We start from the raw sequence: 11,432 nt of genomic DNA on the forward strand, positions 1-11,432 counted from the left end.
ATAAGAACAAGGAATGAATCGACCTTAGTGATGGTGGCGCTTTCTTCTTGAAGAACCAATGATGTCCTTGAGTTCTTCTATGTCTCTTCCTTGCCTTTGTTGCTCCTCCCTAATTGCTCTTTGATCTTCTCAAATTTCATGGAAAATGATGGAGTGCTCTTGATGTTCCACCCTTAATTGATCCATATTGTAACTCAAATCTTCAAGAGAAGTGTTGAGTTATTCCCAATAGTTGTTGGGAGGAAAGTGCATCCCTTGAGGCATCTCCGAGATTTCTTGGTGGTGAGCTTCCTCATGCGTCTCTTGGGTTCCATGAATGGGCTCTCGTGTTTGCTCCATCATTTTCTTAGTGATGGGCTTGTCCTCCTCAATGGGGATGTCTCCTTCTATGATGACTCCAGCTGAGTAACCTAGATGGCAAATAAGATGAGGAAAAGCTAGCCTTGCCAAAGTAGAGGGCTTTTCGGCTATTTTGTAGAATTCAAGGGAGATGACTTCATGAACTTCTACTTCCTCTCCATTCATGATGCTATGAATCATGATGGCCCGATCCACAGTAACTTCAGATCGGTTGCTAGTGGGGATGATGGAGCGTTGGATGAACTCCAACCATCCTCTAGCCACAGGCTTGAGGTCCAGTCTTCTTAATTGAACCGGCTTGCCTTTGGAGTCTCTTTTCTATTGGGCTCCTTCAACACATATGTCCCTAAGGACTTGGTCCAACCTTTGATCAAAGTTAACCCTTCTTGTGTAAGGGTGTGCATTTCCTTAAATCATGGGCAAGTTGAATGCCAACCTCACATTTTCTGGACTAAAATCTAAGTATTTCCCCCAAACCATTGTAAGATAGGTCTTTAGATTCAGGTTCATACTTTGATCATGGTTCCTAGTGATCTATGCATTGGCATAGAATTCTTGAACCATCAAGATTTCGACTTGTTGAATGGGGTTGGTCATAACTTCCCAACTTCTTCTTTGAATCTCATGTCGGATCTCTGGAAACTCATTTTTCTTGAGCTTGAAAGGGACCTCAGGGATCACCTTCTTCTTAGCCACAACAACATAGAAGTGGTCTTGATGGGCTTTGGAGATGAATCTCTCCATCTCCCATGACTCGGAAGTGGAAGCTTTTGTCTTCCCTTTCCCTTTTCTAGAGGTTTCTCCGGCCTTAGGTGCCATCAATGGTAATGGAAAAACAAAAAGCTTATGCTTTTACCACACCAAACTTAAAATATTGCTCGCCCTCGAGCAAGAGAAGAAAGAAAAGAAGAAGAAGAAGAGAAAATATGGAGGAGAGTAGGGGAGGTGTATTCAGCCAAGGTGTAGAAGAGGGGGTTGTGTTGTGTGAAAATTAAGGAGAATGGAGGGGTTTATATAGGGAGAGGAGAGGGTTTGGCCATTTAGGGCGGGTTTGGGTGGGAAAGAAATTTGAATTTTGAAGGTAGGTGGGGTTTATGGGGAAGAGTGGATGGATGTGAATGGTGAAGGGGGTAATTGGGAAGAGAGATTGAGGTGATTGGTGAAGGGTTTTAAGGAAGAGTGTTTATTGGAAAGAGAGGATAAATGTTGAGAAGAGGGGAGAATATGGTAGGTGGGGATTCTGTGGGGTCCACAGATCCTGAGGTGATCATGTGGGGTCCACAGATCCTGAGGTGTCAAGGATTTACTTCCCTGCACCAATTAGGCATGTAAAATGCCTTTGTATGCAATTCTGGCATTTAAACGCCAGAGTGATGCATGTTCTGGGCGTTCAACGCCCATGTGTAGCATGTTTTTGGCGTTGAACGCCAGTTCCATGCTTGTTTTTGGCATTCAGCGCCAGATCTCCTCAGGGTGCATTCCTGGCGTTTAAACGCCAGGGTGTTGCTTGTTTCTGGCATCCAATACCAGATCCATGCTCTGTTCTGGCATTGAACGCCAGCCAGATGCTCCTTACTGGCGTTTAAACGCTAGTAAGTCCTTCCTCTAGGGTGTGATTTTTCTTCTGCTGTTTTTGATTCTGTTTTTAATTTTAATATTTTTTCGTGACTCCACATGATCATGAACCTAATAAAACATAAACGAACAATGAAAATAAAATAAAATTAGATAAATAAAAATTGGGTTGCCTCCCAATAAGCGCTTCTTTAATGTCAATAACTTGACAGTGGGCTCTCATGGAGCCTCACAGGTGATCAGGTCAATGTTGTATAGTCCCAACACCAAACTTAGAGTTTGGTTGTGGGGATTCAACACCAAACTTAGAGTTTGGTTGTGGCCTCCCAACACCAAACTTAGAGTTTGACTGTGGGGGCTCTATTTGACTTTGTACTGAGAGAAGCTCTGTATGCTTATTCTCCCTTGTTATAGAAGGATAGCCGTGTGCCTTAAACACAAGGTAGTCCCCATTCAATTGAAGGACTAATTCTCCTCTGTTAACATCTATCACAGCTTCTGCTGTGGCTAGGAAAGGTCTTCCAAGGATGATGCATTCATCCTCCTCCTTCCTAGTGTCTAAGATTATGAAATCAGCAGGAATGTAAAGGCCTTTAACCTTTACTAACACGTCTTCTACTAATCCATAAGCTTGTCTTACTGACTTGTCTGCCAATTGTAATGAGAATAAGGCAGGCTGTACCTCAATGATCCCCAGTTTCTCCATTACAGAGAGTGGCATAAGATTTATGCCTGACCCTAGGTAACACAGAGCTTTCTCAAAGGTCATGGTGCCTATGGTACAGGGTATTACGAATTTGCCAGGATCTTGTCTCTTTTGAGGTAAAGTTTGCTGTACCCAGGTATCTAGTTCACTAATGATCAAGGGAGGTTCACCTTCCCAAGTCTCATTACCAAATAACTTGGCATTTAGTTTCATGATAGCTCCTAGATATTGAGCAACTTGCTCTCCAGTTACATCTTCATCCTCTTCAGAGGAAGAATAGTCTTCAGAGCTCATGAATGGCAGAAGGAGATTTAATGGAATCTCTATGGTCTCTATATGAGACTCAAATTACTTTGGATCCTCAATAGGGAACTCCTTCCTGCTTGAGAGACGTCCCATGAGATCTTCCTCATTGGGATTCGCGTCCTCTCCCTCCTTCTTGCATTCGGCCATGTTGAGTATATCAATGGCCTTGCACTCTCTCTTTGGATTCTCTTCTGTATTGCTTGGGAGAGTACTAGGAGGGGTTTCAGTAATTTTCTTACTTAGCTGGCCCACTTGTGCCTCCAAATTTCTAATGGAAGATCTTGTTTCACTCATGAAACTTAAAGTGGCCTTAGACAGATCAGAGACTAGATTAGCTAAATTAGAAGTGCTTTGCTCAGAATTCTCTGTCTGTTGCTGAGAAGATGATGGAAAAGGCTTGCTATTGCTGAGCCTAGTTCGTCCAACATTATTAAAGCCTTGTTGAGGCTTTTGTTGATCCTTCCATGTGAAATTTGGATGATTTCTCCATGATGAGTTGTAGGTGTTTCCATAAGGTTCACCTAAGTAATTTACCTCTGCTATTGCAGGGTTATCAGGATCATAAGCTTCTTCTTCAGAAGATGCCTCTTTAGTACTGTTGGATGCATTTTGCCATCCATTCAGACTTTGGGAAATCATGTTGACTTGCTGAGTCAACATTTTGTTCTGAGCCAATATGTCATTCATAGCATCAATCTCAAAAATTCCCTTCCTCTGAGGCGTCCCATTATTCACGGAATTCCTCTCAGAAGTGTACATGAACTGGTTATTGGCAACCATGTCAATAAGTTCTTGAGCTTCTGCAGGCGTTTTCTTTAGGTGAATGGATCCACCTGCAGAATAGTTTAGTGACATCTTAGAGAACTCAGACAGACCATAATAGAATATATCCAAAATGGTCCATTCTGAAAGCATGTCGGAAGGACACCTTTTGGTCATCTGCTTGTATCTTTCCCAAGCTTCATAGAGGGATTCACCATCTTTTTGTTTGAATGTCTGAACATCCAATCTAAGCTTGCTCAGCTTTTGAAGAGGAAAGAATTTAGCCAAGAAGGCCATGACCAGCTTATCCCAGGAGTCCAGGCTATCCTTAGGTTGTGAATCCAACCATGTTCTAGCTCTGTCTCTTACAGCAAAAGGGAAAAATATGAGCCTGTAGACTTCAGGATCTACTCCATTCGTCTTTACAGTCTCACAGATCTGCAAGAACTCAGTTAAAAACTGATAGGGATCTTCTTATAGAAGTCCATGAAACTTGCAGTTTTGTTGCATTAGAGCAACTAGTTGAGGTTTCAGCTCAAAATTGTTTACCCCAATGGTAGGGATTGAGATGCTTCTTCCATCAAACCTGGAAGTAGGTGTAGTATAATCACCAAGCATCCTCCTTGCATTATTGTTGTTAGGTTCGGCTGCCATCTCCTTTTCTTGTTCGAAAATTTCAGCAAGGTTGTCTCTGGATTGTTGTGGTTTAGCTTCTCTTAGTTTCCTCTTCAAAGTCCTTTTAGGTTCTGGATCAGCTTCAACAAGAATGTCTCTCTCCTTGTTCCTGCTCATATGAGAAAGAAGAGAACAGAAAAAGAGGAGGAATCCTCTATGTCACAATAAAAAGGTTCCTTATTATTAGTAGAAGAAGAAAGGGAATAGGAAGAATGGAGAATCCAAACACAAGGGTAAGGATAGAGGTAGTGATTTGAGATGAAGAGAAGTGTTAGTGAATAAATAAATAAATAGAGGAAGATGAGAGAGTGAGAATTCAAAAATACATTTTAAAAAAATAGTTAGTGATTTTTGAAAATTAAAGGTGAGATAGAATTAAAATTAAAATTTAAAACAATTAGTTAATTTAATTTAAAAAGAATTTTGAAAAAGGGATGAGATAGTTTCGAAAATTAGAGAGGCAAAAGTAGTTAGGTGGTTTTGAAAAAGATAAGAAACAAACAAAAAATTAATTAGTTAGTTGAAAAAGATATTAAAATCAAATTTGAAAAGATAAGAAGATAAGAAGATAAGAAGTTAGAAAAGATATTTTAAAATCAAATTTTTGAAAAAAAAAAGATAAAACTTGAAAAAGATATGATAAAAAGATATGATTAAAAAGATATGGTTGGAAAAGATTTAATTTTTAAAATTAAAATTAATTACTTAACTAACAAGAAACTAAAGGATAAGATTCTAGAATTTAAAGATTGAACCTTTCTTAACAAGAAAGTAACAAACTTCAAATTTTTGAATCAATCACATTAATTGTTAGCATAATTTTCGAAAATAAAGATAAAATTAAGAAAAACATTTTTGAAAAATATTTTAAAGAATTTTCGAAAATTAATAAGAAAAATGAAAAATATTTAATTTTTGAAAAAGTTTTTAAAAAGATAAGATTTTTAAAATTTGAAAACTTGACTTGACTTACAAGAAACAACTAATTTTAAAAATTTTTTACTAAGTCAACCCAAATTTTCGAAATTTTGAGAGAAAAAAGGAAAAGATATATTATTTTTTTTAATTTTTAATGATGAGAGAAAAAACATAAAAATGACCCAAAACATGAAGATTTTGGATCAAAACACATAATGCATGCAAGAATACTATGAATGTCAAGATGAACACCAAGAACACTTTGAAGATCATGATGAACATCAAGAACATATTTTTGAAAAATTTTTGATGCAAAGAAAACATGCGAGACACCAAGCTTAGAAATCTTTAATGCATGGACACTATGAATGCAAAAGTGCATATGAAAAATAATAAAAGACACAAAACAAGAAAACATCAAGATCAAACAAGAAGACTTACCAAGAACAACTTGAAGATCATGAAGAACACCATGAATGCATGAATTTTCGAAAAATAATGCATAAATTTTTACAAGCATGCAATTGACACCAAACTTAAAAATTGACTCAAGACTCAAACAAGAAACACAAAATATTTTTGGTTTTTTTTATTTTATGATTTTTTTGTATTTTCCTTTATAATAATTTTTTTCGAAAAACATATAAAAAAAAGAAAATAAGAAATCTAAAATTTTTAATAGGAATTCCAGGAATCTTTCAATATTAGTCTAAAGCTCTAATCCAAGGGTTGGGCATGGCTTAATAGCCAGCCAGCTTTAAAAGATATAAATCAGGCATGTAACAACTGTTATTCCTATTAACTTGCCTCTATGCTGATGGTTTTGAAGCCTTAATCCAATTGAGTTAGACATGGCTTTACAGCCAGCTAAGCTTCAACATACTTTATGAAACACTAGAATTCATTCTTAAAAATTCCGAAGCCATAGAATGATTTATTTTCAAAATATAATAAAATTTTTTCGAAATTAATTTTTGGGAAAAACGAAAACAAAGAAAAATTTTGAAAAATTTTTGAAAACTTTTTGAAAAGAAAATTACCTAATCTGAGCAACAAGATGACCGTCAGTTGTCCAAACTCGAATAATCCCCGGCAACAGCACCAAAAAATTGGTGCACGAAATTGTGATCATCAACAATGGCGCCAAAAACTTGGTAGCGCTCTCAACGTGAATCACACTTAGTCACAACTCCGCACAACTAACCAGCAAGTGCACTGGGTCGTCCAAATAATACCTTACGTGAGTAAGGGTCGATCCCACGGAGATTGTTGGTATGAAGTAAGCTATAGTCATCTTGTAAATCTCAGTTAGGCGGATAGTAAATGTTATGGAGTTTTCGAATAATAATTATAAATAAGCAGAAAATAAAGATAGAGTTACTCATGTAATTCAATGGTGGAAATTTCAGATAAGTGAATGGAGGTGCTTGTCCCTGTTGGATCTCTGCTTTCCTACTGTCTTTCTTCAATCCTTCTTATTCCTTTCCATGGCAAATATGAATTTGAAAAGGACATGTAAAAGTAGTCTTTTCCTGATCTTCAGGAGCTATATGAATTTGAAAATAGCCTGTATAACCATCTAAAAAGCAATAATGGGATTTACCTGACAGGCGATCAAACATCTGATCAATGAATGGCAAAGGGTAATGATCCTTGCGAGTGGCTTGGTTGAGACGCCTATAGTCAATGCAAACTCTCCATGAATTCTGCACTCTAGTTATCAGCAGTTCTCTACGCTCATTCCTTGCTGTTGTGACTCCAGACTTCTTGGGCACTACTTGTACTGGACTGACCCATTCGCTATCTGAGATGGGGTAAATGATATCTGCTTCAAGTAGCCTGGTCACTTCTTTCTTGACAACTTCTAAGATGGTGGGATTCAATCTTCTTTGAGGTTGAGGGACAGACTTTGCTCCCTCTTCTAAGAATATTCGGTGTTCACAAACTTGAGGGCTGATGCCTACTATATCCGCCAAGCTTTATCCAATTGCTTTCTTATGCGTCCTCAACACACTAAGCAGTTGTTCTTCATGTTGGGAAGTGAGCTCCCTTGCAATGATAATTGGAAACTTCTACTTGTCCTCAAGGTAAGTGATGAGCGGATAATTTATACGCTTTTTGGCATTGTTTTTAGGTAATTTTTAGTAGGATCTAGCTACTTTTAAGGATGTTTTCATTAGTTTTTATGTAAAATTCACATTTCTGGACTTTACTATAAGTTTGTGTGTTTTTTTGTGATTTCAGGTATTTTCTGGCTGAAATTGAGGGACTTGAGCAAAACTCTGATAAGAAGGCTGACAAAGGACTGCTGATGCTGTTGGATTCTGACCTCCCTACACTCGAAATGGATTTTCTGGAGCTACAGAACTCCAAATGGTGCGCTCTCAACGGCGTTGAAAAGTAGACATCCAAAGCTTTTCCAGCAATATATGATAGTCTATACTTTATTCGATATTAGACGACGTAAACTAGCGCTCAACGCCAGTTCCATGCTGCATTCTGGAGTCAAACGCCAGAAACACGTCACGAACCAAAGTTAAACACCAAAAACACGTTACAGCTTGGCGTTCAACTCCAAAAGAAGCCTCTACACGTATAAAGCTCAAGCTCAGCCCAAGCACACACCAAGTGGGCCCCGAAAGTAGATTTCTGCATCAATTACTTACTTCTGTAAACCCTAGTAACTAGTCTAGTATAAATAAGACATTTTATTATTGTATTAAAAAGGCTGGATCCTGGATTGTATTTTTGATCATGTGATCACGTTTTGGGAGCTGGCCATTCGGCCATGCCTGGACCTTCATCAATTATGTATTTTCAACGGTGGAGTTTCTACACACCATAGATTAAGGGTGTGTTGCTCTGCTGTACCTCAAGTTTTAATGCAACTACTACTATTTTCTATTCAATTCAGTTTATTCCTGTTCTAAGATATTCGTTGCACTTCACCATGACGAATGTGATGATGCGTGACACTCATCATCATTCTCACTTATGAACGCGTGACTGACAACCACCCTCGTTCTACCTTAGACCGAGCGCATATCTCTTGGATTCCTTAATCAGAGTCTTCGTGGTATAAGCTAGAATTGATGGCGGCATTCATGAGAATCCGGAAAGTCTAAACCTTGTCTATGGTATTCTGAGTAGGATTCAGGGATTGAATGATTGTGACGAGCTTCAAACTCACGATTGTTGGGCATGATGACAAACGCAAAAGAATCAATGGATTCTATTCCGACATGATCGAGAACCGACAGATGATTAGCCGTGCCGTGACAGAGCATTTGGATGGGATGTAGCCATTGACAACAGTGATGCCCTACATACAGCTTGCCATGGAAAGGAGTAAGAAGGATTGGATGAAGGTAGTAGGAAAGCAGAGATTCAAAAGGAGCACAGCATCTTCAAACGCCTATCTGAAATTCCCACCAATGATTTACATAAGTATTTCTATCTTTATTTTCTATTTATTTATTATTATTATTCGAAAACTCCATAACCAATTATTATCCGCCTAACTGAGATTTATAAGATGACCATAGCTTGCTTCATACCAACAATCTCCGTGGGATCGACCCTTACTCACGTAAGGTTTATTACTTGGACGACCCAGTGCACTTGCTGGTTAGTTGTGCGAAGTTGTGAAGTTATGTTTGCACCATGGTATCATGCACCAAGTTTTTAGCGCCATTACCAGGGAGAGAACGAACATGAATGCCATTATCAGAAATCACAATTTTGCCTAACAAGTTTTTGGCGCCGTTGCCGGGGACTGTTCGAGTTTGGACAACTAACGGTTCATCTTGTTGCTCAGATTAGGTAATTTTCTTTCTGTTGTATTTTCAAAAATTTTTCAAAAATCTTTCAAATTTTTTTTTCCTTTTGTTTTCGAAAAATTATTCAAAATTTTTAAGAATGAATTCTAGAGTTTCATGGTAACATGTTGAAGCCTGGCTGGCTGTAAAGCCATATCCAAATTCTTTTGGATTGAGGCTTCCACTTGTCAACATAAAAGGCATGTATATGGAGTTGGATGAAGTATCACCTGTTGCATGCCTGATTTATATCCTAAAACTGGATGGCTATTAAGCCATGTCCAACCTAAGGATTGAAGCTTTAAGCTAACATTTAAAGATTCCTGGAATTCTTCTTAAAAATTTTGAATTTCTTATTTTCTTTTTCCTATATGTTTTTCGAAAAAAAAATAAAAGAAAATACAAAAAAATTAAAAAAAAATCAAAAATATTTTGTGATTCTTATTTGAGTCTTGTGTCATGTTTTAAGTTTGGTGTCAATTGCATATTCATCTTGTTCTTGCATTTTTCAAAAATTCATGCATTCATAGTGTTCTTCATGGTCTTCAAGTTGTTCTTGGTAAGTCTTCTTGTTTGATATTTAAATTTTCTTGTTTTGTGTTATATAATATTTTTCATGTGCATTTTTGCATTCATAGTGTCTAAACATGAAAGATTTCTAAGTTTGGTGTCTTGCATGTTTTTTTTTGCATTAAAAGTTTTTCAAAAAATATGTTCTTGATGTCCATCATGATCTTCAAAGTGTTCTTGGTGTTCATCTTGACATTCATAGTGTTCTTGCATGCATTCTTTGTTTTGATCCAAAAAGAAAAGAGAAAAACATAAAAATGACGTTTTAATTTTTCTATCATCATTAAAAATTCAAAAATAAAAAATATTTATTCCTTATTTCTCTCAAAATTTCGAAAATTTGAGTTGACTTGGTCAAAAATTTTTAAAACTTAGTTATTTCTTACAAGTCAAGTCAAATTTTCAAATTTAAAAATCTTATCTTTTCAAAATCTTTTTCAAAAATCAAATCTTTTTCATTTTTTTATTATTATTTTCAAAATTTTTAAATTTTATTTTCAAAATCTTTTTCTTATCTTTATTTCAAAGTTTTGAAAACTTTACTAACAATTAATGTGATTGATTCAAAAATTCGAAGTTTGTTACTTTCTTGTTAAGAAAGGTTCAATCTTTAAATTCTAGAATCATATCTTATAGTTTCTTGTTAGTCAAGTAATCAAATTTTAATATTAAAAATCAATTCTTTTTCAAAATATCTTTTTTATCATATCTTTTTCAAAATTTTAGCTTTTTCAAAATAATTTGATTTCAAAATATCTTCTTATCTTCTTATCTTTTCAAATTTGATTTTCAAATCTTTTTCAAACTAACCAATTAACTTTTGTTTATTTTTTTATCTTTTTCAAAACCACCTAACTAATTTTAGCTCTCTAATTTTCGAAAATTACCTCCCTCTTTTTCAAAATTCTTTTAATTAACTAATTATTTTAAATTTTAATTTTAATTTTATTTCTTTCTTTAATTTTTGAAAATTACTAACCCTTTTTCAAAATTAATTTTCGAATTCTCTCCCTCTCATATCCTTCTATTTATTTATTTATTTACTAACACTTCTCTTTATTTCAAAGAATCTGAACCTATCTTCACCCTTGTGTTTGGATTCTTGACTCTTTTCCTTCTTCTATTCCCTTCTTCTTCTACTAACATAAAGGAATCTCTCTACTGTGGTAAAGAGGATCCCTGTTATTATTTTCTGTTCCCTTCCTTTTCATATGAGCAAGAGCAAGGACAAGAATATTCTTATTGAAGCAGATCCTAAACCTGAAAGGACTCTGAAGAAGAAACTAAGAGAAGCTAAATTACAACAATCCAGAGACAACTTTACAGAAACTTTCGAAAAAGAAGAGGAGATGGCAGCCGAAAATAATAATGCAAGGAGGATGCTTGGTGATTACACTACACCTACTTCCAAGTTTGATGGAAGAAGCATCTCAATCCCTGCCATTGGAGCAAACAATTTTGAGCTGAAACCTCAACTAGTTGCTCTACTGCAACAGAACTGCAGGTTCCATGGACTTCCATTAGAAGATCCCTACCAATTTTTAATTGAGTTCTTGCAGATCTGTGAGACTGTTAAGACTAATGGAGTAGATCCTGAAGTCTACAGGCTCATGCTTTTCCCTTTTGCTGTAAGAGATAGAGCTAGAATATGGTTGGATTCACAACCTAAAGATAGCCTGGACTCATGGGATAAGATGGTCGCGGCCTTCTTGGCTAAGTTCTTTCCTCCTCAAAAGCTGAGC

The 11,432-nt window shown here is 36.3% G+C and overlaps 1 non-coding gene across 1 annotated transcript; it reads left to right on the forward strand.

Annotated features, from left to right (window-relative positions):
• The first annotated feature begins 3,856 nt into the window (after positions 1-3,856).
• LOC130971746 (small nucleolar RNA R71) lies at positions 3,857-3,964 on the forward strand. Its single transcript, XR_009082957.1, has one exon. It is a non-coding gene; the product is annotated as a small nucleolar RNA R71 (small nucleolar RNA).
• Positions 3,965-11,432: the final 7,468 nt, after the last annotated feature.

The sequence above is a fragment of the Arachis stenosperma genome, chromosome 3, assembly GCF_014773155.1.
Source record: "Arachis stenosperma cultivar V10309 chromosome 3, arast.V10309.gnm1.PFL2, whole genome shotgun sequence".
Classification (NCBI taxonomy): domain Eukaryota; kingdom Viridiplantae; phylum Streptophyta; class Magnoliopsida; order Fabales; family Fabaceae; genus Arachis; species Arachis stenosperma.